The 26,301-nt window shown below is 44.8% G+C and overlaps 1 protein-coding gene across 1 annotated transcript in view; it reads left to right on the top strand.

Moving 5' to 3' along the window:
* The first annotated feature begins 5,738 nt into the window (after window positions 1-5,738).
* LOC144820085 (uncharacterized) overlaps window positions 5,739-26,301 on the top strand; it is a 395,659-nt gene continuing 375,096 nt past the window's right edge. Inside the window, exon 1 of the mRNA XM_078677737.1 lies at window positions 5,739-5,910. The gene's annotated coding sequence lies outside the window, so the exon portion shown is untranslated. The remainder of the gene's footprint in view (window positions 5,911-26,301) is intronic.

The following is a 26,301-nucleotide window of genomic DNA, read 5'->3' as shown; positions in this document are numbered from 1 at the left end:
AAAGAGAGAGCAGAGTAGGGTGCACAGAAAAAGAACTTTCCTACCCATCCCATATTGTTTTAAAATAAAGCATGCAATACCCGTCCATAGTTTCAAAGACTTTATTTTGCAAATTCATTTCAGCATATGGATTAGGAGGGTGTGGTCGTATTTGGTCGGTCGTGGCAATGGCTAAAGTGCGTACAGTGGGGGGTGTCGTTTGCAACAATAAAAACATCGGAAAGTTTTACTCATTCATTTGTAAGAGACTAAAACGTCTATTAATTGGCTGGGGGTTCGGGGGCATATATTTTCATAATTTAGAAGCATAATCATAACAGTTGTAATCAGATTTCCTATATGCATACCGTACGTGTGCATCGTAAATGAGGTTTACATCAGTTATAAAAATATAATACATTGTACATTCGTAATCAACATTTGTAACCGGGATCTTTTCACACTATTCGTCGAGTGAGTTCTCTTCGTCTTTTCTAGCCAAGTGTACAAAGGATCATATAAAATCTCAGAACATCAAGTTTATATTAGTGCGAAGGAACACCACGAGGTGTTCGTAAGTTCCGATCGATACCAGCGCCATTTTGGGCGGGGCCGGCACAGTCCGGAAGCAGCATCAGGGGGAAATGTTTCCATTACTGGCAGTTTGGACCAGAGTCCTTTTCGGCAGTTCTAGAATTCACGCTAACAGAAGGTGTGGCAATGTCATGTTTGTTTCGTTGGCGATCAAGGCAGCCGTCCCTTACCGGAAACCTGCAAAGGCCGAAGGTTCCGCCGGGGACCTTTGTATGATCTTCAAGGCTGCGGAGATGCTGTCGGAGATGGGGGCTCGTGCTCCATGGGACAAATGTTCGAGTTGTATGGCTGGCCAAAGTTACTCTAGTGGCCGGGGCCCGCCTTCCAGCGGATCCAGACGCCATTTTGAGGCCCTACAGGGGCCACTCTCGTCGAGTTTGCAAGAATGGAAGAGACCCTTCGGAGTGAAAGGAAGAGGTCCCTGTTTTGTGAGAGCGGGACGTTCAGCTGGGGTGCAGCTGTGATGCCCCCACCTGGGGGGCGAGGGAGACTCGTTCACATCGTCTCCTTCTCCCGGTGCACTCCATGCCGCTCCTTTTCATCGCCCCGCATGAAGGCCTCTCCACATCCGGTGTTCCCCAAGCGCCACCATTGTACGTTCGGTGCTGCGCAAATACTGGGGTGCCACCATTGTACGTTCGGTGCTGCGCAAGTACTGGGGTACCACCATGGTGTGTTCGGTGCTGTGGAAGTATGGGCACCATCGCCTGACTGGGGATGTTCGGCGTCGGGCTGGGGGCTGGGAAACCTCCTACCGGTGGAGGTGGGAGAGGCTCGTCCGCGTCGCCTCTCCCTCCCAGCCCAACTTGGACAAATTGTTGTGGAGGTACGTGCAGGACATCCCGCCGTCCAGGACTGCTGCGGCTGTGACGGAAGAGAAAAGGAAGAGGTGCCTTGTTCTCCTCTTGGACATGTGGCGGGACTACCTTAGTCTTTCCAGGCCCGTTGCGGCCGGCCAAGGAGACATGTGGCGGGACTACCTGCAAATGCCCAGGCTGCGGGCTCCTGCCTCTCCTCCGGCTCCCCCATACGTTAAGATTTCCTGACCAAGAGTTGGCGGCGGGGCTCGCCTTATATGGGTTGCCGTTGGTTGGGCGTAGCCGTAACCCTGCCCTACTTTGGAAGGTTCCAGAATGGGGGGGGGGCGAATGTTCTGTTTGACTTTCATTTTCTACAGTTTATCGTTATTATTCCTTGTTTGTTGTGTTAAATTAAAAGTTCAAGTTTATTAATGGTCTACGGATTTTGTTTTACCATTTCTTTCTTTCCAGGTTGCTTTGATGCTAGGTTTCTGCTAACAGAGGTCGAGTAACACGGAAACACGTGTGGAGGGATGACGCAGATTTGTACATTACATACACACAAACTCAGACGGGGGACAGTACAAGTACGACATACAAAGACCCAAGACAAATATAAAAACAGTTATTGGTCATAATTATCTCTTTCCGTCTGTGAATTTTAAACGAGGCTGGGTTCCCGTCTTGACATTGCCCGACCTAGGAGAACTTGATCATGCCGCTGAGATTTTCCTGGCGAAATCTGTGCCATCGGGCATAATCAAACGCGGTGGTTCTGTCTGGTCTGTCTATGTAAGTCGGGTTCTTCTCTGTCTCGCGCCTTTTCTCGTACTGTCGGTCTGTCGTTCTTGTCGGCCCTTTGCCTTTACTCACGCTCAGTAGAGTCGGGCATTGGGCTTTCCAGTGTCCGACATACCTACAAAAAGCGCATTGGTCTGACCCTAAGTCTGGTCGTCCTTTGCATAGTGTCGGGGGATAAGTTGTGGGTAGCGGTGTCCTGGGGTTGTCCTGTCGGTATATTTCCCTACTTGGTTTATCCTCGTCTTTTCTCTGTCGTTTCGTAGCCTCTCTGCGCCACATGCCGAGACTGTCGAGCATAATTGGCGTCGTCTTATTATTTCGAAAGGCTATTTCTAACGTTTCTATTTTATCAAGGTCAAAGGATCCTGCCAGTGGCCACTGTTTGTCTTGGCTATCTTCGGTATACCTGTGCCATAATTTATTATAAGCTATGGTGACTAACCCATAGTTTATGAACATGTCCTTATTAGGGGTGCCTTCTAGTGGAGCTATATGGTCCACCTCTAACACCCGGTCCGGGCTAAACAGGCTATTTATCAGTGGGGAGAAGACAGACATGACGGCTCGTAACGAGGGACTAAAAAGTCAGCACTGCCTATCTTATCACTAGGTGCAAAGACTAGACAGAATATTTCTATTCTACGTTGTTTGCAGGTAGTGAATACCTCATGGATCAAAAAAATATATAAAACCAAACGACCAATAAATAACAATGGGGAGAATGAGTAGGTCCGCAAAGATCTGCGTTACCTACCCTTTTCACTATCTGCAAAAAGGGTGGTCTCTTCCCTGCTTGCAGACAGGGAATCTCCAGGAAACAATAGTTTTGTGAACAACAGTTCAGTTTCAAGCAATTATTGAGTGGGGGAGAAAAAAGAACAAGCACGGCTGCTACCCTACCTATCCTCCACTGCTTGCAAAGGGAGAGAGAGCCTGTTGTTTCTCCGTTTGCAGACAGTGAATCTCCAAATAAAAATAATCAGAGCAATACTAGTATTTTGAACAATCAAGCAATCAAAACAAAATTTTTTTTTTTTTTTTGCAACTTGTCGTGGCAACACGACCTTACCCGGACCATGTGGACAGTTTCTTGTCTTCCGAATCCAGCGCCCGATCGTCCTCTTTTTCTCTTATTTCTCACGGCACTCCTGATGGTTCCCAGTCAGGACCGTAGATCACTCGAGAGAGGTCTGTTCGGAACTAGTGAAGTTCGGATGATCGGCTGCCAGACGAGGGTCTATTGGGCAAGAGCTCTCCCGATCGTTGCAGTCGTTCACTCTGTCGTCGGGACCTCTCCCACTGGATCCACGAGTCGCTGATGGGCCCCACGCTTGGGACGCCAATTGTAAAAAAAGTTCAATCGGGTCGGGGACAATCGATATTTGCCCGGCGGTATTGCCTCTGTGACCCTCTAGTTATTTAAATCAATGAAGAGGCAGGCGCTGGAGACTGGAAAGCAGGAAACAAGGTTTTTTTATTCTCTCCGGAGGAGAACACAACGAAACGGACAGAAGGTATCGTTCTGAGGTGCTCTAACTGTATTTCTGAGGCCTGGCCTCTTATACCCACATTTATGACTTTATTGCAGATTACACATACATGTTTAAAGCTTTGATGTATGGAAAAGACATTCTCGGAACTCCCCTTTGGGCCCGTTCCCACACACATTTACAGTCGAAGTCCCCACCCTAGTCACAACAGGTGATGAGCATCGCGCAGCTGGATAATCCGCCGATTCACGGAATGTGGGGAGTTTGATCGGATCTCATGGGGTGGGGGCTTTGATCAACCCGGGGATTCTTTGATGGGGGAAGCTTTCTATTGTACGGGGAGGGGCAAGGATGGTATCGGCAGAGCTGGGTGTCGGCTTGGGAACGGGGAGGACAAAACGGGCACACGGGGAAAAAGGGGTTTGCATCTAAGGGCCGGAGATCATGAAAGGAAAGCAGGGAGGCGTCGCGCTGGGAACAGGATGAGGGCCTGGGGCAGAGCAGCGCCGGAGAGGGGTTTATGACTCAAGGCAGGTGCAAGCAGGGGGTGGTCAGCGTGCGGGCTTAGCGAAGGCAAAGGGCTATGTCAGGGGCCAGCGGCATGCAAAAGGGTTTGTTCTGATCGGGGCATCTTAAAATGGCGGGCGCGCACGACAAAAGTGTGGCATCAGGGAAGAGGCAAGATGGCGCAGATAATGTTCACCAAAACGCACTAATTTTCCACAAGAAGTGTACCCAACAAAGCACAGTTTAGTCCATTTGTATTTTCTTTATTATCTTCCTTTATTTCGACATCAACATATGGTCATAAAACAGGCAAGACATGTTTTTCCTCTAAAGCAAAAGCTTTTGGAACTTCCTCAGCGCTTTAAGGTCAGAAGGCAAAAATATTGTTTGGACCCTTCATCGAAAATTAATCTTCGGTGATGGACTAGCGTTCCAAATAATCCAAAATCTCCCACTTTATAGCAGAAGTGATGAACTGAACTGTCTGGATTTTAATCAGAAGAGGATGGACTCCTGGTAGTGGAGAAGTGCTCCACATAGTTCGGTATACCGCCATGATAAGCGGCCCGAGACGGTCTATTCGTCCTCCCCGGAAAAGGCCAAAGATTAAGGTTCTTTTTCGATCACGGATCCGAACGATATGTTGATGTCGAAATAAAGAAGTAAATAAAGAAAATACAAATGGACTAAACTGTGCTTTGTTCGGTGCCGCTCCTTCTGTTAAATTTTTGAACGAATTTGTAGCCAGTGGCACCAAAGGGTGACAGGTACTGGAGTTTTATGCACGACCACTATTTTTCACAAGACAGCAGTGAGAGAGTGATGTTTGCATTTACCATATTTAGTTACGTAGCGCTGTGAACCTTACGGGATCCAATACACACAGTAGTGAGGATAACAACAGATATGTAACTAACTCCGACCTAGGGCATTATGTGAACAGTTAAGGGCCTTGTGTACACCCTGGTGGCTGGAATGTGACGAGGGCGCAGCTCTTGACCTCTGACCCCCTAGGGAGGACTGTCCTCTGCAGAGGGATGTGAAGGGAGCCGGCCCGCCTCAGCTCTCCTTTTACTTAAATCCCTGCCACCCCCACGTCCCTTCTTTCTCCTTCCATCTCTCCAGTAGGGACTGCACGCTCCCTCCATTCACGGCTCACAGACACCTCTCTGCACCTTATTTCATATCTTTTTTAAAGTCTCCGTTGGAATTCTCCTGCTTCTCTCTTGCCTTCCCACAAACTCTCCCTCACACCGGTGCTTTCAGCTCTGTCACCCCTTCTATTCTAGTGCAAAATCTGTTGTCCAGCGTGATATCCTGTCTCTCATTGGTCAGTGATTACTGAGGCAACGAGAGGAAGACAGTGTCTGTAAAACACGCATGTCCACAGCTCCTGGGTGTGGACTGTGGTGAAATGCATCCTTTAGTACAGGATCCAGAGGGCCAAGAGGGGGCAGACACCGGTCACAAGGGGGACAGGGAAACTTGTGTCTGTTTTTTCAGCCGTCACAAATGTAGACCTTTAGGAGACACATTCATGATGCACTTTATTTCTTTAACAGAAAAATGTAAACCACCCTCAGTGGAAAACCTGCTGGCTCCAAACAACAGATTATTTTATGGGAGCACCGAATGGACGTGGGTGAGCTGTGCTGCAGGGTACCAGCCGTCCCACCCTGTGATACAGTGCATTAGAAATGGCTCCCAGAATGTCTGGAGCGAAGATGTCCGCTGCCTCGGTAAGTGTTTCAAAGAACTTCACAATAATGTCTGTTCTAAGCACTGACAATGACATTATAGCACCGGTACTGCTATACAGGAATGTCTTTATTATATTTGGTTATTTAAAACCTTTTTCCAACACTACAACATGAATATCATGAATGTAAGTCTGCAATACAAAACTAGCATAAAACAATTTGTTTAAATTATATAAAATTGTGTAGAATTTGAATAAAATATCACTATTCATTACATTCCTCCCGCCTCTTACAACATTCAACGTGCCATTTGCAGATTTTCTAAAGCCAAATGTTCATTGTATGCACTATTTACTTTTCCTTAACATTTACTATCACCGATTTGATATAAACAACTCTAAAACCAACACATTTTTAAAACCATTATTAATTCATTTCTCCCAGAGCTAGCAGTGTTAAACCTTTTGGTCTTATTTTTCCCATCACGTTTCACCAAGAATAAAATCATAAGATGGGAGCTTGTTATGTCCTCTTCTTAAAATATTAACCAAGCGATACTGAGCCATAGTCCTTTATCCTCTATCCTGCTGAGCCAGAAGGAACTGCTTTCAAGGCCAATGAATACATAGAAACAGGATTAAGTTAATATTATAGTGCATATGTAAGATACCACTAATGAGCACAGTTCTTAGTCCTTTGACCCTATATTATAAAATTCCTTGACACGTGGCATTATGAACTTTACTCCCCTAAAAGTAAGGGCAGCTGAGTCTCCACTTAGGCACATGATAACGGCGTGCCTGCATGAGCGTATTCCCATGTTCCTAAATAGTGATTTCAAGACTATTTTCCTTTGCGCCAAGGATACAGGAAAGATTCAGACTTTACACAGTTATGGATCTTTTTAAGGGCTCTCGTCCATGCACTGTTACCGACTTGACATCTAGTGGGGATGCTACATATATGGATAGGTTTCTACTCCATAGGGTGCGAGGCGCTCTGCTGAGCGTCTTGCCTGACGCAAATACAGAACCAGAAGAATTTCCTCCTCTTACATTAGTTGTGAACTCCTCAGATTGCACTCAACTGGTCTCCCGCCTATATCACTTATCACAATCCATACGTCCTGCAGTGGGCCTTATGGTAAGGGTGGCTTGGGAGCGGGATCTAGGTGAACCATTAACTGATGCAATATGGTCATACTGCTGTTCACAGACACAATACATCTCGACCAACTACAAACACAAATTATTACATTTTAAATACCTCTATAGAATATATGTTATCCTGAAACTATTACCCAAGATGAACCCACTGCCTCGTGTGTATGTGGCAGATGCATGTCATTGGAGGAAGATTTTGCACATCTTGCTTGGAACTGTGCTCCCATTCAGACATATTGGTAGGAGGTATTTAATCTTTTGTCCATTATGGTCGAGCATACTATGCAACCTACCCCACTAATAGCACCACTGTGTTATGTCAAACCTATTAAAAGATGCATTAGAAGATTCACGGAGATAGCCCTCCTTCTGGCAAAACGTCAAATCTCTCTACATTGGAGTAGAGCACAATCACCAACAATAAAAGAGTGAGCGTACTTCCTCCAGTTTTATTCCCTTCCAAAAACCACACGTGATTTTTAAACTTAAAATCAACCAGCCGGATCAATTTGGTTTTGCTTAGATTCAGATCTAGACCCTGATTTACCTTGTACTTTTTTAGGGCATTTATACCCCATTGTAGGCCTATTGGTGTTTTACTTAGTAGGACTATATTGTCTGCATATTGTAGACAGCCCAATGTCTCTGCAGCAAGAATTGGTAGGTGAGTGTTTCCCAAATCCTAAGCTTCGTCCAGATTTGCTCGATATAAATTAAACAGGCTTGTAGCCAAGACACATCCTTATTTAAGGCCCGTTATTTGTCCTAATTTGGGATGTTACTCTGCTTCCATACCCTATTTTAAATGGTGCCCAAGTTTGCATATATAGTGCCATAATTACCCTTGAGAGTTCTTCCATAGCTCCCCATTCTTCAAGTTTTTTCAATAAGTGACCTCTAGGAACATGGTCGAAGGCAGATTTAAGGTCAATAAAATATGTAAATAAACTGTTTTTTTAATGTTTCGCCTTCTCTATTACTTTCTTGTATTTATGATGTTAAGGAACTGGGGAGAGTCTGATAGGGAAGAGAATAGGGGGACCAGACTTATTTGGAGCAACAGGGCAGCGGCTAAGGTGCTTCATATCTGTGCTCTACTATATATGATGGAGCCTACTAGTCCGGATCACTGTAGTCTAGTAACTAAAACCTAGGCTGGTGCGGAGTGTCAGACTTACTGATGCACTCCTTCTTGTGCACCCCTTCTGGTGAGGCCCCGGCTGGCAAGAGGAGATATTCATTAACTGTATGGTTGTATTACACAGTTTGGACGGTAGGCCATTGATGTACTGCCATGGGTTGGGGAGTTGTTGTTGGGAAATGTTTACCATCTCCTTTGTTTTCTTTTTTATTTCTTTCTTTCTTTCCCTCCCCGGTTTATTTGAGGAGTGTGAAATTGACCTTGGGGAGAGGTAGGGACGGCTATAGGGGTTGGAGAGAGTTGGAACATGAGAATGGCACACATGACTAATCCTGCACTCTCAGTGACATTCATGTCCTTGAACATCAAAGGGATGGGATCCCCTTCCAAGAGACACAACATCCATAGATATCTCAGAGGCAGAGAGATCCAGGTAGCTATGCTTCAGGAAACACATTTGCTTGGGTACGAGATAGACAGATTGAGACGCAGATGTCGAGGCCAATTTTGCAGCACCTCCTACTCGGCATATGCCAGGGGGACATTAATATGGATAAGGTCTGGGACCGTTCGAACTAACCCACTCCCTCATCAACAAATACGGCAGATATGCCTGAACAGAGCGCAGCTTGTATGGTAAAGAGATCACCTTAGGTCAGTATCTATGCCCCCAACCAGGAACAGATTACCTTCTTCCACTCTCTCTCCACACATATGGCGAACACATCCCCTGACACTTGATTATTGGGAGGTGATTTCAATTGTGTACTAGACGTAGACATGGACCGATCGATCCACCATCCCGAAAGGGACCACGGCAAGAAAACTGGCAGACAGACTGCAAGACTAGTTGGGCACTGGGGATTATTAGATGTCTGGAGAACACAACACAGGGCTGACCATACTCTCTCGTATTTTTCTCAAGGACATAACTTACATATCAGAATAGTCGGCTTTGTGTGTTCCCATAACCTGGCCCAATACATTACTCACTCGGAGTACTTAAGCGAACTATAGCAGACCACAGCCCTGTACTACTGCGGTTTACCCCACTGGGAGAACAACCACTTGCCCCAGTGTGGTGGTTAACCCGACTTCAGTGGCAGAAGCTATCTACGATTACTTTATTATTAACCAGGGCTCTGATTCAAGAGCTTATAAGAGTGGGAAGCCTTTAAAGTAGTAATAAGAAATCAATGTATTGGCCAAACAGTAGGAATCCATGCAGAGTAACATAAAGAGTTACAGGTCTTGGAGAAGAAATTATGCACATTAGATAACCCTCTTGGTACTCAACACAAATCCCTACATGAAGTCCGAGCCACTCAAAGACACTTTAATAAGATCTTAGAAAAGCTAAGGGCACCCGCTTATAAACAATACATAACAAGAGCACATGAGGAGGAAGGGAAATCTGGTTGACTCCTAGCTGGCTCATTAAGCTGGAGTCCTGAGGTGCCCCCATCACCCATGAGCAGGCACCCAATGGTCAGCCCTTACACTCCCTCTCCCTGATTAATCAGGAGTTTTGCGGCTACCATAAGAACTTGTACTCAGCACCCTCTCTCCTCTCGGAGTAAAGCGCTAGATACATATTTGATGCACATTTCCTTGAAGAAATTGACTGGAGGGCACAGTCAAGCACTAGGAGATCCTGTCACCACTCAGGAAATTGACACAGCTGTTAAGAAGATGGTGACATGTAAAACACCAGGCCCTAATGGCCTCCCAAAATAATTTTATACGGCTTATTTTGGGATCCTGACCCCACGTGAGGGCAGACTCCTGGCGACTAGGTGCCCTCCCAGATTCTACTAGAGATGTTGTAGTCATACATCTGCCTAAAAATAAAGGGCAGGGAGCTAACGTCATGGAGTTTCGTCCCCTCTCTATGCTAAATCTACACTTCAAATTTCTTAGTAAAGTATTAGCCCTCCTACTCCTTCCCTATATGAAGGAACGGATACACACAGATCAAAGTGAATTTATCCCCACGCGCAACACCTCCAACAACATATGGGGACTTTATCATGTAATGCACCACCCTATAAGACGCAAGAATCAGAAAGCAATGCTGACGTCTGCGGATGTTGAAAAAGCATTCAACACAGTGTGCTTGGACTTCCTGCTTGAGCTGATAAAACAAATGGGCTTGGGAGATGACTGGATTAAATGGGTCAAGTTATTATACAGGGCCTGACAGCCAGAATCAGAACAGGCAACATGCTTTTGCAACAGTACCAAGTTAATATAGACACAAGGCAGGGATGCCCACTGTACCCACTTCTGTTCGCCTTAGCTATTGTACCTCTCGCAGAACTCTTTAGACAAGTATTACGGGGCTTGGGTTTAGTGGGCGAGGGGTGAGAATACATCATTTCATTATATGTAGATGATTTACTACTTTATTTCAGAGATGGTATCTCGGGCTTCCCCAAGGCCTTGGAGCATTTGTGAGACTTTGAAATGGTGTATGGCCTTTGGGTTAATAGAGACAAAACACATATGGTTCCCATCTCCTGGGGTATGGAAAGACCTCCGGAAGTACTACTGGATCTGACATTGTCCCCTATTTTCTTTAGGTATCTCGGGATACAGATATTTCATTCGGCGGAAGGTCTTCGAGACACTGACTTGGGGGGAGCCCTACGCTCTCTGAAATCTTGTGTACCTTTTTGGCGATCACTGAAACTACCCTTATGGCCTGAATAGCAGTCTCCAAGATGGCAATGCTACAGAGACTCCTATATTTTGTTCACAAATCTACCGGTATATGTGTATGTCTCCTAGTTCAGACAACTAGATGCCCTGTTACGAAAATTGATTTGGGATGGGAATCGGCACATGGTGTTGTTGGCCACATTTTGCCGTCCTCCTGAAGAGGGTGGTCTGGGGGTTCCAGACTTTGAACTCTACTTTCGCGCATCCCACATCCAGTCGATTACACAGTGGCTGGATGGGGTCCACCAGGAAGAGATAGGACTGTTGGGACGTGTGTATTTGAACATTTCTTCTCCGGATGACATCAAAACTCTTAACGGTATGCGGCTGAAAACTCATCAATGGTTAGCTCACAATCATCTTCTGCTAAATACCCTCAAAACAGAATTCCTCTTGATGGCCCCACAATCATTCCACTTCCACTCAAGACTGGCTCAAACATCTTACAGCTCTCAACTGCACTCTTCATGTTGTTGACTCTGTTAATCTCTAGGCATAACTCCTGACAAATACCTGACAATGCAAGATAACATCAGTGCAACAACTTGGGGAGCCAATCATCATCTCAACACATTAAGGACAATCAAGCCATTCCTACCCACTGAGGGCATTCAGTCTGCAGTCCAATCCCTAGTCATCTCACGCTTAGAGTATAGAATTGTGACCCTGGCTTGGTTACCCAATGCTAGATTGACACCTCGAAGAGCTACTCTGCTTGTGTTCACTTCTGGAGCGAACCTGGCCTGGTACAAGCTGGATGACTGTTTCAATTGGAGCATGATCAAGACAGATTACCATATAGAGGGTCCCTGTCTAGAGTGGTGTAGTGGGTGAAAAATGATTTACTAGAATGTGGCTCGAGGTTTTGCCAATGGCTTAGATTAGCTTAGAAAGCACAAGGAGCTCCTTTCTCCACTCAGGAAATTGACACCACTGTTAAGAAGATGGTGACAGGTAAAACACCAGGCCCTGATGGCCTCCCAAAATAATTTTATGCGGCTTATTTTGGGATCCTGACCCCACGTGGGGGCAGACTCCTGGCGACTAGGTGCCCTCCCAGATTCTACTAGAGATGTTGTAGTCGTACATCTGCCTAAAAATAAAGGGCAGGGAGCTAAGGTCATGGAGTTTCGTCCCCTCTCTATGCTAAATCTACACTTCAAATTTCTTAGTAAAGTATTAGCCCTCCTACTCCTTCCCAATGAAGGAACTGATACACGCAGATCAAAGTGGATTTATCCCCTCGCGCAACACCTCCAACAACATATGGGGACTTTATCATGTAATGCACCACCCGATAAGGCGCAAGAATCAGAAAGGAAGGCTGACGTCTGCGGATCTTGAAAAAGCATTCAACACAGTGTGCTAGGACTTCCTGCTTGCGCTGATGAAACAAATGGGCTTGGGAGATGACTGGATTAAATGGGTCAAGTTATTATACAGAGCCTGACAGCCAGAATCAGAACAGGCAACATGCTTTTGCAACAGTACCAAGTTAATATAGAGACAAGGTAGGGATGCCCACTGTACCCACTTCTGTTTGCCTTAGCTATTGTACCTCTCGCAGAACTCTTTAGACGAGTATTACGAGGCTTGGGTTTAGTGGGCGAGGGGTGAGAATACATCATCTCATTATACGTAGATGATTTACTACTTTATTTCAGAGATGGTATCTCGGGCTTTCCCAAGGCCTTGGAGCATTTGTGAGACTTTGAAATGGTGTCTGGCCTTTGGGTTAATAGAGACAAAACACATATGTTTCCCATCTCCCGGGGTATGGAAAGACCTCCGGAAGTACTACAGGATCTGACATTGTCTCCTATTTTCTTTAGGTATCTCGGGATACAGATATTTCATTCGGCGGAAGGTCTTCGAAACACTGACTTGGGGAGAGCCCTACGCTCTCTGAAATCTTGTGTACCTTTTTGGCGATCACTGAAACTACCCATTATGGCCTGAATAGCAGTCTCCAAGATGGCAATGCTACAGAGACTCCTATATTTTGTTCACAAATCTACCGGTATATGTTCATGTCTCCTAGTTCAGACAACTAGATGCCCTGTTACGAAAATTGATTTGGGATGGGAATCGGCACCTGGTGTTGTTGGCAACATTTTGCCGTCCTCCTGAAGAGGGTGGTCTGAGGGTTCCAGACTTTGAACTCTACTTTCGCGCATCCCACATCCAGTCGATTACACAGTGGCTGGATGGGGTCCACCAGGAAGAGATAGGACTGTTGGGACGGGTGTATTTGAACATTTCTTCTCCGGATGACATCAAAACTCTTAACGGTATGCGGCTGAAAACTCAACAATGGTTAGCTCACAATCATCTTCTGCTAAATACCCTCAAAACAGAATTCCTCTTGATTGCCCCACAATCATTCCACTTCCACTCAAGACTGGCTCAAACATCTTACAGCTCTCAACTGCACTCTTCATGTTGTTGACTTTGTTAATTCTCTAGGCATAACTCCTGACAAATACCTGACAATGCAAGATAACATCAGTGCAACAACTTGGGGAGCCAATCATCATCTCATCACATTAAGGAAAATCAAGCCATTCCTACCCACTGAGGGCATTCAGTCTGCAGTCCAATCCCTAGTCATGTCACGCTTAGAGTATGGAATTATGACCCTGGCTTGGTTACCCAATGCTAGGTTAACACCTCGAAGAGCTACTCTGCTTGTGTTCACTTCTGGAGCGAACCTGGCCTGGTACAAGCTGGATGACTGTTTCTATTGGAGCATGATCAAGACAGATTACCATATAGTGGGTCCCTGTCTAGAGTGGTAGAGTGGGTGAAAAACGATTTACTAGAATGTGGCTCGAGTTATTGCCAGTGGCTTAGATTAATTTAAGCTTGCCTTCCTTCACTTTGTTATTTGTTGCTATAGGAAGTGTGACAATCTCTTCATTAACTATGCAGTTGCTACACAGACTTGCTGGACTTGCCCCATAGCTACCCTAGGTCAATGGCCTCCAAAGCACCGCCCGCCCGCCATGGATGAAACTTGTAATCTGGCAGGGGGATGAACCACAGCTTTGGCGGTCCTCTTGTAGACAGCACGGTGGCAGTGCGGCAGGAGGACAACCAAACTCGTAATAAGGCCCTTAATGTGCCTGCTGCAAAGTACGTTGTGTAGCATATAGATCATATGTTTGTATTTTATGTAGATACATTAGTTGGTTACTTCTTTTGTTACACAGATCCTTTGTTGCTAAGCTGCAATCCTTCCAAAGCAGCATCAGCTTTAGGAGTTGCAGGCAAACTGCAGAGCATGGGAGTTTAGAACCATATTATTTTTTTCTCAATCTTTCGTTTTTCCATGGTTGCTAAAAATAAGTTCCTTTGGGTAGTAATGTTCGTAATGTAAAGCACTTTGATACCGTAAAATGAGATGTGTAGCTCCAAAAAAGAAATAAAAATAAGTACTATTTAAATTGTTATTAGTGTAATTAATCATAGAGACAGATATGTCTGATTCTTACAGTGCCTGCATATCTCTTACATGTAGAGATCGAACAATGTCAAAAACATTCCTCCAAATCATAGTTTCTCTTAAGCACTTGAGAAGTGATAACACACTGGTACCTTTATACAACAACAGGTCCTATGCACACGAAAGTGAGTAAATAAACAGTACAACACCGTTTTCGTTGATCAAGGGTGAAGACACTGATGTCCTTTCTTTGAAATGTTCACTTTTAATGCTGTATTGCTTAACAAGCCAGTCAACATGTGTTTCGTCAGTGGGGTGTAAACCCTTGACTTCTTCAGGGCAGTAATGGAGTAATTTAATTCTTAGACCTTAGTACCGGTGATAATTCTGACTCGGTAGGTCATAATATTCCTTAATTATGAAATGCAATTCCTTGTATTATCAGCACTGTAAAACTTTGGATTAAGGTTTTTGAATATTAATCCTGATCCCGCCCCGTGGTTTGTGAAACAGCCAACATTATATATATATATATCTCTCCCGGCCATGTACAGCACGTTCCTATTACTCTAAGTTATGATAAGCCTCGGTGTGGCTAAAACTGTTGACACAGCACCATCCGCCGTGGTTGAAACACTGGCGAGTACGCTCAGCCTTTCTCGTGTCTCCGGGACCATGGCACTGGCATCTAGGTGTTAGGTTCCAAAAAAACTCCCAGCCGGAATGATACTGGAAAACAAGGAGTACTGGTGGTCGTTCAAATCACGCCTTTGTTTTGGACTCAGCTGGAAGTGAATAAAAGAAAGCACCCTCACCACCACCTCCACACAGAAAGCAAGCAACGTGCGGGTGCTGCTGAATGTCTCATGGGATCAGAAGATTACACCATGACAAATTCTGCACATTCCACTGGGTCCAGCCCTTATACTAGATTCAGCTCTATAACTATTCCTCCCAACCGAGCTAGATCCCCCTCTTTTCCTGCAGTGATTGCGGTATATTGCCATACCCTGTGAGGAGCATTATCACACAGTGGCAGGGAAGACAATCTGGAAACATCTGCCCAGAGTGGGATCTAAGCTCATCTTCTACGGCATTGAGGGAGGGGACAGAATTCCCTCTTGGGTATTTCTTGGCATAGGGCCACATGCCTCAAAATCCCTGAATCATTCTCTACGACTATGGCCCAGTCTACCATAGGAAGCATTTTCAGTTCAATGCCCCCAGCAGACAACTGCACTTCTCCACTATGCTGAGGCCAAACATTCCCAGATTCCGCTTGAAAAGGAAAGGTGGCAGTTCTCTGGCTTACAGGGCTGCGGTGGCCTGGAACTCTCCCCCTTTTGACTTATGCAGCCCGCAGGATTCCATTCAATTCAGAAAGAAACTCAAAACTCTCCTCTTCAGCTGAATGCTTTCCCTCTCTTTTGCTGTCATCCCTTTCTGTCTTTTGCTCCAGGGCTCGCGCCGGGACACTCCTTTGAGTAGTTGTGCACGTTATAAACATTGTTAACATAACATAACATGGTGAAATATTTCTTTAAGTTGGCAGGTCTGACCATGCCACTTGGCAGTGCACTAGTCATGGGTGGAGGCGGGTGGATGAAGTTCCCTCACTAGTTTTAGAGGGTGGATATCCATAGAGGGGGCTGTTTATGCCCTAGCACTGCAGCAGTATGTTTCAGCTACGGGGTTATCTTTTGGACAACAAGAGAAGTACATGTCATACACAAGATGAATGGTCTGCAGTTATTTCCATGTGATTGCATTGGGTAAAGAGCACAGGCTGCCAGGAGGCCATTTTGCAATACTGATAACGCATACATACATAAAACATACACAAGGCCACAATCCACCTGCAGAATGTGATATTTCTTTATGTCATCAGTATTTTCCTTAAATATAAATTAATCTTTAGACCACGTATCTTTTAATCATTGTTGCATTGGTTCATTTATATTCATTTCCAGATCACGTATGTGTATTATTTCATTCAATGCAAACGATTAGTTTTTTATAAATCCTAATGAATGCAGGGAACATGGTGAAATGTAGTAATGTTTAAAACATCCACAGACAAGAAATCAGTGTACATATATGTTTGGTTTAGATGTGAATGATATATTGTGTGTGCATATATATACACGGCAAGAAGCTGAAACGCGTTGTTTTGTGGCAGCATTAAACTGAAAAAAACTTTTTTACACTCAACTAAAGTGTCCGTTTCTCTGTCCGGATTTGGAAAGAGGTACGTGTGGGAATATATATATATATATATATATATATATATATATATATATATATATATATATATATATATATATATATATATATATATATATATATTACCTACTGGCGGTCGCCAGTAGGTATATATAGTTAGGATTTTTTCTCTATGGGTTTTTTGAAAATTCTATGTCTAATAACTTTGGCGTTTGTGGACGGAATCGGCTGAAATTTTCAGGAAAATGGCACATTTTGTTTCTGAGCAGCCCTTGAAAATTTGGGGGGGGTTCGTCCAGTGGGGGCCGAGAAAAAAGGGGGGTCCCAAAACGTGTTTTTAACATTGAGTTTTCCATAGGGCGGTTGGCCTCACTTTTAGCCCGAACGGCTGAATGGATTTGCACGAAACTTGGCAAAATTGTAGGGACTGGTAGCCCGATGTGCCTTTTGTAGGTCTCAATATATGTGCTCCAGTGGATTTTGAGAAATTAACGTTTAAAAAAAGATATATATCTGTAACAGCGGACCGGTTAGCGCTCTGGTTCGCGGACTTTTCGCGCAACGGAGCTTTGTGAAGCGAAGCTGATTGGTTTTCCGGCGTCTGTCAACATTCCAAACAGTCCGTAGCGGCCGCCATCTTGTCTCTCGGTAGGATCGAGAGACAAGAGGAGGTCAAAACAAAGGGGGAAATAACTATAAGGGGGCATAGTAGATCCTCGCTGACCCCCTAGGTTTGATGTGGAGGTTTTAAAAGGGCCCCGCGGGGCAAAAAAAAATAATAATAATAATAATCGAACGGCTGAATGGATTTGCACGAAACTTGGCAAAATTGTAGGGACTGGTAGCCCGATGTGCCTTTGCTAGGTCTCAATATATGTGCTTCAGTGGATTTTGAGAAATTAACGTTCAAAAAAAGATATATATCTGTAACAGCGCACCGCTTCGCGTACTTTTCGCGTTACGGAGCTTTGCGAAGCGAAGCTGATTGGCTCTCCGGTGTCTGTAAACATTCCAAACAGTACGTAGCGGCCGCCATCTTGTCTCTCGGTAGGATCGAGAGACAAGAGGAGGCCAAAGCGAAGGGGCAAATGACCATAAGGGGGCATAGTAGATCCTCGCTGACCCCCTAGGTTTGATGTGGAGGTTTTAAAAGGGCCCCGCGGGGCAAAAAAAAAAATAATAATAATAATCGAACGGCTGATGACCATAAGGGGGCATAGTAGATCCTCGCTGACCCCCTAGGTTTGATGTGGAGGTTTTAAAAGGGCCCCGCGGGGCAAAAAAAAATAATAATAATAATAATCGAACGGCTGAATGGATTTGCACGAAACTTGGTAAAATATTAGGGACTGGTAGCCCGATGTGCCTTTGCTATGTCTCAATATATGTGCTTCAGTGCATTTTGAGAAATTAACGTTCAAAAACAAGATATATATCTGTAACAGCGCTCCGCTTCGCGGAGATAAAATTATATGTGTATTACCTAGCTGTTGCTAACACCAGTTAGCGACGGCTAGTAGGAGATAGCGACCATCTTGGGTCCCACTTTGCATGTGAGTGATATTTATCACTAATGACATGCAAAGTGGGCATGCCAAGATGTTAGCGACTGGAAACAGTCGCTAACATCGCTATCTCCTATTATCAACTTTTGGAAATATTCGAGATAAGCGCGAATATCTCCAAAAAGTAACAGCTGCCCTGAGCAGTTCTTAGCCATGTTATCCAATGGGAGGTGGATAACATGGCTAAGAGCATTAGCTCGGTAATGCATGAATATCGCGGAGTTTTCAGCGACATTAATGCATTGCGCTCGTTTTTTATCGTATTTGCGATAAACCTTGATAATAGCAAGGTTTATCTGCGATAATTTCTGACGGTAAAAAAATCTTTGCAATGCATCGTTAGGGATAAATATCGCTTAACTTTGGTAATATGCCCCAACGTCTGTTAACGTTCGATTCGAAGGAAATCAGGAATTGTTGAAAAACATTGTGTGCGCCATCTTGTCTTTTTTCAAATGCCACACTTTTGTCGTGCACGGCAGCCATTTTAGATGCCTTGACCAGATCCACTCTGTGAACGCTGTCGATCCTTAGCATGGCTCCCCACCCTCGCAAGCATCTCCCCCAGGCAGTGGTCACCCCCGCTCTCTGTTTTATGCATGGGTAATAAACCTCCCCCCATCTGCGCTGTTCTTCCCTGAGAATCACACCCTGTGCCCGCCCGACACCTCCCTTTCGCCCTATTCACTACCGCACCCTCTGACACTCCTTTTCCTCTGTGTCCGATTGTCCAGGCCGGTCCTAGGCTATCAGCTAGCCCTGCAGATGTAGTTTATGGCCACAGCTGTAAAGAATCACCCGTCTTCAAAGGAGTTATAGTAGATCAAGGCCCACACTCGATGAGATCCGTCACAGCAGAAGCGTTGCTATTATCTGAAAACCATTCTGTATTGTGATTGGGGAGGGGACCGAGCGTGAAGCGGAAGATTCCAGGGATGACTCTTTGTACATCAAAGTTTTTACAATTATGTGTCACATTAAAAATATATAGCACTCCGACAAAGTAGTAAGATTATAAAACTTTAATAATTTATAAATATATACAAGAAAACAAAAATAGTAATAACATATAAACATTTTTAGAGAAAAACAACGAAGTAGCGGTCGGCTGTGCGAATAGTCCCAACGCAGCACAACGTCCAGATTTCCGGCGTGGGGCGTCGCGGGGGGTGGGTGATCAGTAGCAAACTGTTGTGCGAATAGTTCCAAGGCAGCAGAACGCGCCGAAATCTAGATGACACAAAAGTGATGTCTAGTAAGTTGCCACCCAGCAAATAACGGCGTGGGGCGTCGCGGGGGGTGGGTCATCAGTAGCAAACTGTTGTGCGAATAGTTCCAAGGCAGCAGAACGATGGCACCAAGGTGATGTCCAGTAAGTTGCCGCACTGGTTTTGGTATCCTACAATGCTGCTCCGAATAACGGCGTGGAGCGCCCCGGGGGAGGCGGCGTGAACGGGCCTCTCCAGGTGGAGTCTCGTCTGTTGTAGTGGGGCGCCCCTTTACCGTTTCAGTTGCCATTCCGTCCGCTTTTGGTCCACTGTGTCAAAATCCGCCATTCAGCTGAGTTGCGCCCACTCTTGCGGTGCAGCGATAGGCGGCTGTCACAGGACTCTCAAAATGGCGGCAGGCTGTTTCCTTTTTGGGCCTGGTCCACTGAAATGGCCCTGGGACACCTTGGAAATCGGACGCTTGTCTGCTAGGTCTTGGACCCCATTCTCGAAAGCGTCCCCTCCGCCTTGAGAATTCATCAAAAGTTTTGGGGGCCCCGACTCCTGCAGGCTTCTGGTGGGGAGCGGCTGCCATGATTGCTCGCGGAATGACCACGACGGAGCTACGAGATGGTGGTGCTCTCATGGTGACGCCAGCTTCAGTCTGAAACATCCAGAAACAAGGTGGGGCTTTCATCGTTTGGGGGGAAAAAAAAGTTTTCATCCAATGAAAAGTGTTGTTTTTAGGTCATATGATCAAGCCTTCCATCATTAGGAAACCAAAAGTAAAATGAACCAATGAAAAGTTTTATAAACAAGTCACATGACCTGTTATGCGGCATAGGGTATAAAATGCGGAGAAAATACGTTGGCACGTGAGGCGGCGTCAGTAGCGGACCGATGTGCGAATAGGCCGAAGGCAATACAACGCGCCAAGATCCGGATGGCATCGAGGTGGTGTCATAGTTGAGAGTTCTGAGCAGCGGTTGTAACACTGTCTGAAGCTTATTTGCAGCTGCTGCAGCTTCACTACGCGCCAAGATCCGGATGGCACCGAGGTGGTGTGTAGGAAGTTGCCGCACTGGTGTGGCCATCCTACAATGCTGAAAGTCGGCGTGGGGCGCCCCGTTGGCCTGTGAGTTTGCGTCAGTAGCGGACCGATGTGCGAATAGGCCGAAGGCAGCACAACGCGCCAAGATCCGGATGGCACCGAGGTGGTGTCTAGTAAGTTGTCGCACTTCTGTGGCCATCCTACAATGTTGAAAGTCGGCGTGGGGCGCCCCGTTGGCCTGTGAGATGGTGTCAGTAGCGGACTGATGTGTGAATGGGGCCAAAGGCAGCGCAACAATATTTTCTACTATATTTCCGGTGTAGAAGAGACCACAAGGCGCTGAGATGCCAAGATCCGGATGGCACCGAGGTGGTGTGTAGCAAGTTGCCGCACTGGTGTGGCCATCCTACAATGCTGAAAGTCGGCGTGGGGCGCCCCGTTGGCCTGTGAGATGGCGTCAGTAGCGGACCGATGTGCGAATAGGCCGAAGGCAGCACAACAATATTTTCTGACTGACACCACAAGGCGCTGAGATGCCAAGATCCGGATGGCACCGAGGTGATGTCTAAGTTGCGGACTGATGTGCGAATGGGGCCAAAGGCAGCGTAACAATATTTTTTGTATGGAAGATACCACTAGGCGTTGAGATGCCAAGATTCGGATGGCACTGAGGTGATGTCTAGCAAGTTGGTGTGGTCATCCTACAATGCTGAAACTCGGCGTGGGTCACCCCATTAGCCTGTGAGATGGCGTCAGTAGCGGACCGATGTGCGAATAGGCCGAAGGCAGCACAACGCGCCAAGATCCGGATGTCACCGTGGTGGTTTCATAGTTGAGAGGCACTTCATCTGCAGTGGGGCGCCGAGATCCGGATGGCACCGAGGTGATGTCTAGCAAGTTGCTGTACTGGTGTGGTCATCCTACAATGCTGAAACTCGGCGTGGGTCGCCCCATTAGCCTGTGAGATGGCGTCAGTAGCGGACCGATGTGCGAATAGGCCGAAGGCAGCACAACGCGCCAAGATCCGGATGTCACCGTGGTGGTTTCATAGTTGAGAGGCACTTCATCTGCAGTGGGGCGCCGAGATCCGGATGGCACCGAGGTGATGTCTAGCAAGTTGCTGTACTGGTGTGGTCATCCTACAATGCTGAAACTCGGCGTGGGTCGCCCCATTAGCCTGTGAGATGGCGTCAGTAGCGGACCGATGTGCGAATAGGCCGAAGGCAGCACAACGCGCCAAGATCCGGATGTCACCGTGGTGGTTTCATAGTTGAGAGGCACTTCATCTGCAGTGGGGCGCCGAGATCCGGATGGCACCGAGGTGATGTCTAGCAAGTTGCTGTACTTGTGTGGTCATCCTACAATGCTGAAACTCGGCGTGGGTCGCCCCATTAGCCTGTGAGATAGCAGTTCTTTGGATTTGGGCCTGGCTCGTCTGCTGTAGTGGGGCGCCCCTTTACCGTTTCAGTTGCCATTCAGCTGAGTTTCGGCTGCTCTTGATGCTACAGCGACAGGCGGCTGCAACAGGACTCTCAAAATGGCGGCCTGTTCTTTGGATTTGGGCCTGGTCCACTAAAATGGCCCTGGGACACCTTAGAACTCGGACGCTCGATTTTTTTTTCCTTTCCTGTACATGCAAAAAAAGGTAAATGCCCGGTACGTTACACGCTTCATCTGCCACGATGAACTCTCTAGAGGAACCGAAAAAAAATATAGTTGTGGTAACTATACCATGCATCGTCATATGGAGAGGTGGCACCAATTAATTATAGTGCTGCATAAAAGAGAGATTTGGAGGAGAACCCCTGACCTGCTAGTACATTCATCAAAGAAGTGGCACTGAGAGCTTCAGAGGCAAGGGAAACGGTCCCAAATATTTAGAAGAACTTTGGAAAGATTAAAATGACATGTTTAGATTGTGGCAAATTTATTTCATGTGGACAGATGAGTGTTACTCTAATAAATACAGCATATGAACATCATCATAGTCGATGGTTGGTAGAGACATTTTGACTATATCCTGGACCTGCCCGTCCTCGCCCAAAATGGCGCCAGAATAAATGGGACTCGTAACTCCTTGTTGTGTACTGGTTGCAGAACCTTGAAATCACGAGATACGTATGCAGTTTTGAAGCACATGGCGGGCGGGGACGAGAATTGATTGAATATTTCGACATCCCTATTGATATTAAGTTCTGATGTGTTATTGATTACTGTACTGTTGAAAGTTCGAATTAACGTCACCCATGGTACTTGCCCGCAAATGTATATCTAGATAATTTTATTGTAACTGGCCCTGTCGTATTTTAATTATAAAATGTACGTCCACCGATTCCGTAACTGTTAGACACCTTAGTTCTTGCAACCTAATGGCCCGCCCGTTACGTTCCTCTACAGTGTAAATGTCTATTCATCATATACGATTACAGTTTGCTCCGTGGCCGGCCCACGTGGTTATAGGCTCGTATTTGTATAATGAAATTTTCACAATAAAGGTTTTTAAAAGAAAACATGGTAGTAGTATATACATTGGTAAAGTTTTTAATAATAGTCACTGTTTTAGAATCATTAAAAGGCAAGTGAAATAAAGCAGACCAATTACATGAAGGGTAAAAGGTATAATACGAAGGAACGCAGTAAAGATAAATGGTCAAGGGCTGTTGTGTTTTCTATTCCTGCAACATAAAGTGATCGATAAGAATCTCATATTCAGGCGTATCGGCGACTAAGACAGCAGGTCGACCCTCTTTTGCTCAACGGCTCCGTCATGGGACGAAGAAACGCTCTTTTTCTCGAAAAAAGAATATATTTTACTTGCAGGACAGTTGTAAAATTTCCGGGAAAGTACATTAGCCTGGAACATTATAACATATATTTAAGAAAAAATAATGTTCGGAAGTAATGAAAAGCGTAATTTTTAGGTCATATGACCAAGCCTTTCATCATTACAATAAGAAAAGTAAAATGAACCAATGAAAAGTTTTATTAACAAGTCACATGACTTGTTATGCTTACGTTACGCGCTGCGCGCCCCGGATGACTTCCGGATGCGCTAACGCGGCGCGTCATATGACGCATTACGCGACAACGCAGGTACAGAATATAGTCAAAATGTCTCCACCAACCAGCGGTCGGAACACAACCCCTTTCAGCAGGCTAAATAGTTCTGTTAAATGACAACAGAAGGGACAGGCAACAAGAACCATCAGTCAAAGAGGGGAGGGCTAGTTCTTCTCTACCGGGTTACATTGGGGCGCTACCGGAACTGATCGAATTGGTAGTCTACAGTGTTTCTGGATGTTTCAGACTGAAGCTGGGGTTAGCATGAGAGCAGCACCATTTCGTAGCTCCGTCGTGGTCATTCCGCAACCAATCATGGCAGCCGTTCTTTATCGTTATTTTGGGCGGGGTGGGTGGCGGAGCAGAGCTGTTTTGCAGCCATCATTGTGTGGAGTTCAGTTCATCTCACTAGTTTTGTATTTGTCATGAGGGGTTGTTCCTAATGTTTCTATTTTAGCGAGGTCAAAAAGAGATCCCATTAGTGGCCTACTGATTTTGCTCGATTCCTTTTCTTTTTTTTTACACGATTTTTCGTTATCTGCAAAGACTAAACAGAGTATTGCGACTCTGTGTTTGTTTGTAAATAGAGAATGAACCAAAGAGAACTAATTCTAAAACAGTAAATACTTGGATAACAATGAATCAAATGGAGAGAGAAGCAGGCACGACGGATTACAATGGGGGCAAAGACCTGCGTTAACTACCTTTCACTATCTGCAAAGAGAGAGTACTCCTAATAGAAATGAGGGGGGGGGGGCACCATTCAAAGCAGATCAGTGTGCATAAACACGAAAATGTTTTCACTTACCACGTACTTGACATTCGACAGCTTATGATATTTGCTATTAAAAAACCATTGAAATTCACTGAAAAAACCATAGGTTATAGACCATATATAGTTAGGAATTAGCATTTACAAAACCTTGAAAATTCACTGAAAAAACCATAGGTTATAGACCATATATAGTTAGGAATTAGCATTTAAAAAACCTTATTTTACTCACACAAAACCATTGAAATTCCATATATAGTTAGTTGCACTAACTATATATCGCGCACCTGCAATCCACTGCTGATGATGTCACATATTACATCATTCATGACATGGTCAGTGACATCACTGATGACATCACTGATGACATCTCAAATGACATCACTGATGACATCACTGATGACAACATCCAGTGACTGTATGTTTCTGTAAAGTTAAAATGTGTCTTACATATTGAAGAATGAGTGGAAGTATAAGTGTCTGGACAAAGGATTTAGTAGGTGCATGACTGAATGCATGAGTGAGTGATTAAATGTGTCTCACTGAGTGCATGGGTTAGTGACTAAAGTGTCTTAATTTGTGCATCATTATGTCTGTTGTTCTGTAAACTGCTGCATGTTTTGATCAGTAGCTATATGATTAACTATATGGGTTACTGATTGATTGTCCAAGTATTTGTATGGGAGACTGAGTGTGTGTGTGGCTGGCTGGGAGGTGTGTGACTCTGTGCAGATCAATGTGTACTTGTATCAATGATTGTATAACAAGGTAAGTATGTGTTAGTATATGTTTGAAAATGTAAGGTGCTCTATGTTTAACTGTATAGACAAGAAAATGGAAGTGTCATTGATTCTTTACAGGACTGACTAGGTGTGTGAGTAACTCCATGGATGAGTGGCAGACTGTGAGTGTCTGTATAGGTGTATGAGTGCATATGATAGTGTTGTAAAGATGAGTGATTGTATGTATGAATGATAGTATGGGTGAATGAGTGAAGGTGTGTGTAGACGTAGGAATCAGTGAGTGCGTATGTAGTAACTAGTATTGGTGTGTCAATGGTTTCAAAAATTATATTCTGTATTTAACACTGGGTGAAACAGAGGTTATATTAAAATGTGAGGAGATGCATTGTATTGTCACATGAATGATATCATCAGTGATGTGGTCATTGATGTCAAATGAGATGTCATCAGTGATGTCATCAGTGATGTCATTTGAGATGTCATCAGTGATGTCATCAGTGATGTCACTGACCATGTCATGAATGATGTAATATGTGACATCATCAGCAGTGGATTGCAGGTGCGCGATATATAGTTAGTGCAACTAACTATATATGGAATTTCAATGGTTTTGTGTGAGTAAAATAAGGTTTTTTAAATGCTAATTCCTAACTATATATGGTCTATAACCTATGGTTTTTTCAGTGAATTTTCAAGGTTTTGTAAATGCTAATTCCTAACTATATATGGTCTATAACCTATGGTTTTTTCAGTGAATATATATATATATATATAGCCATTCGTGTTATGCATAGTAAAGCTTATATCTTTTCTTTAGCTGTACAGCAGACCCATTCCTATTTAAGTGCAAAAGATAGGGGCATATTCAGAAAGCTATGTAAGAGTGCATAAAACATTACCTTAAAGTACTATTTCCCGTACCCAAATACTTTTTTGATTTGGCCTCAGACGTTTGTGCATAGTATTAAACAATCCTTTGTTACAAGGCCCCATTGGAGATAGGGTGCGTGTAGGTGGAGCTCTCCACCCATAAGTGTGTGAATAGCATTAGTGAGTACACTAAGGACTAATACTGAAGTGCAACTTGTCATACTCAAAATGCTTCCATGCATAGGCTCCTTAATAACTAGTTCAAATGATTACCTTCCATGTGATGCCACTGCATGTCGTATGTTTTAAATAGCTCCCCTCCGCTATTCTTTAGGTCTCACTAACTTAATTAACCATTAGTGTCCATTGCTGTTCTAATGGTGTGAAGTGCAATTTGAAAGAAAGTACGATCGAGGGGTGGGAAATCGTTTTGTGATTACTCTTTGAAACACAGAGCCCGATAAAAAC

This window comes from Lissotriton helveticus, chromosome 2_1 (assembly GCF_964261635.1).
Source record: "Lissotriton helveticus chromosome 2_1, aLisHel1.1, whole genome shotgun sequence".
In the NCBI taxonomy this organism is placed as follows: Eukaryota; Metazoa; Chordata; class Amphibia; order Caudata; family Salamandridae; genus Lissotriton; species Lissotriton helveticus.
The sequence above is the reverse complement of the archived record's forward strand: the minus strand, read 5'-3'. Positions and strand labels throughout refer to the sequence as shown.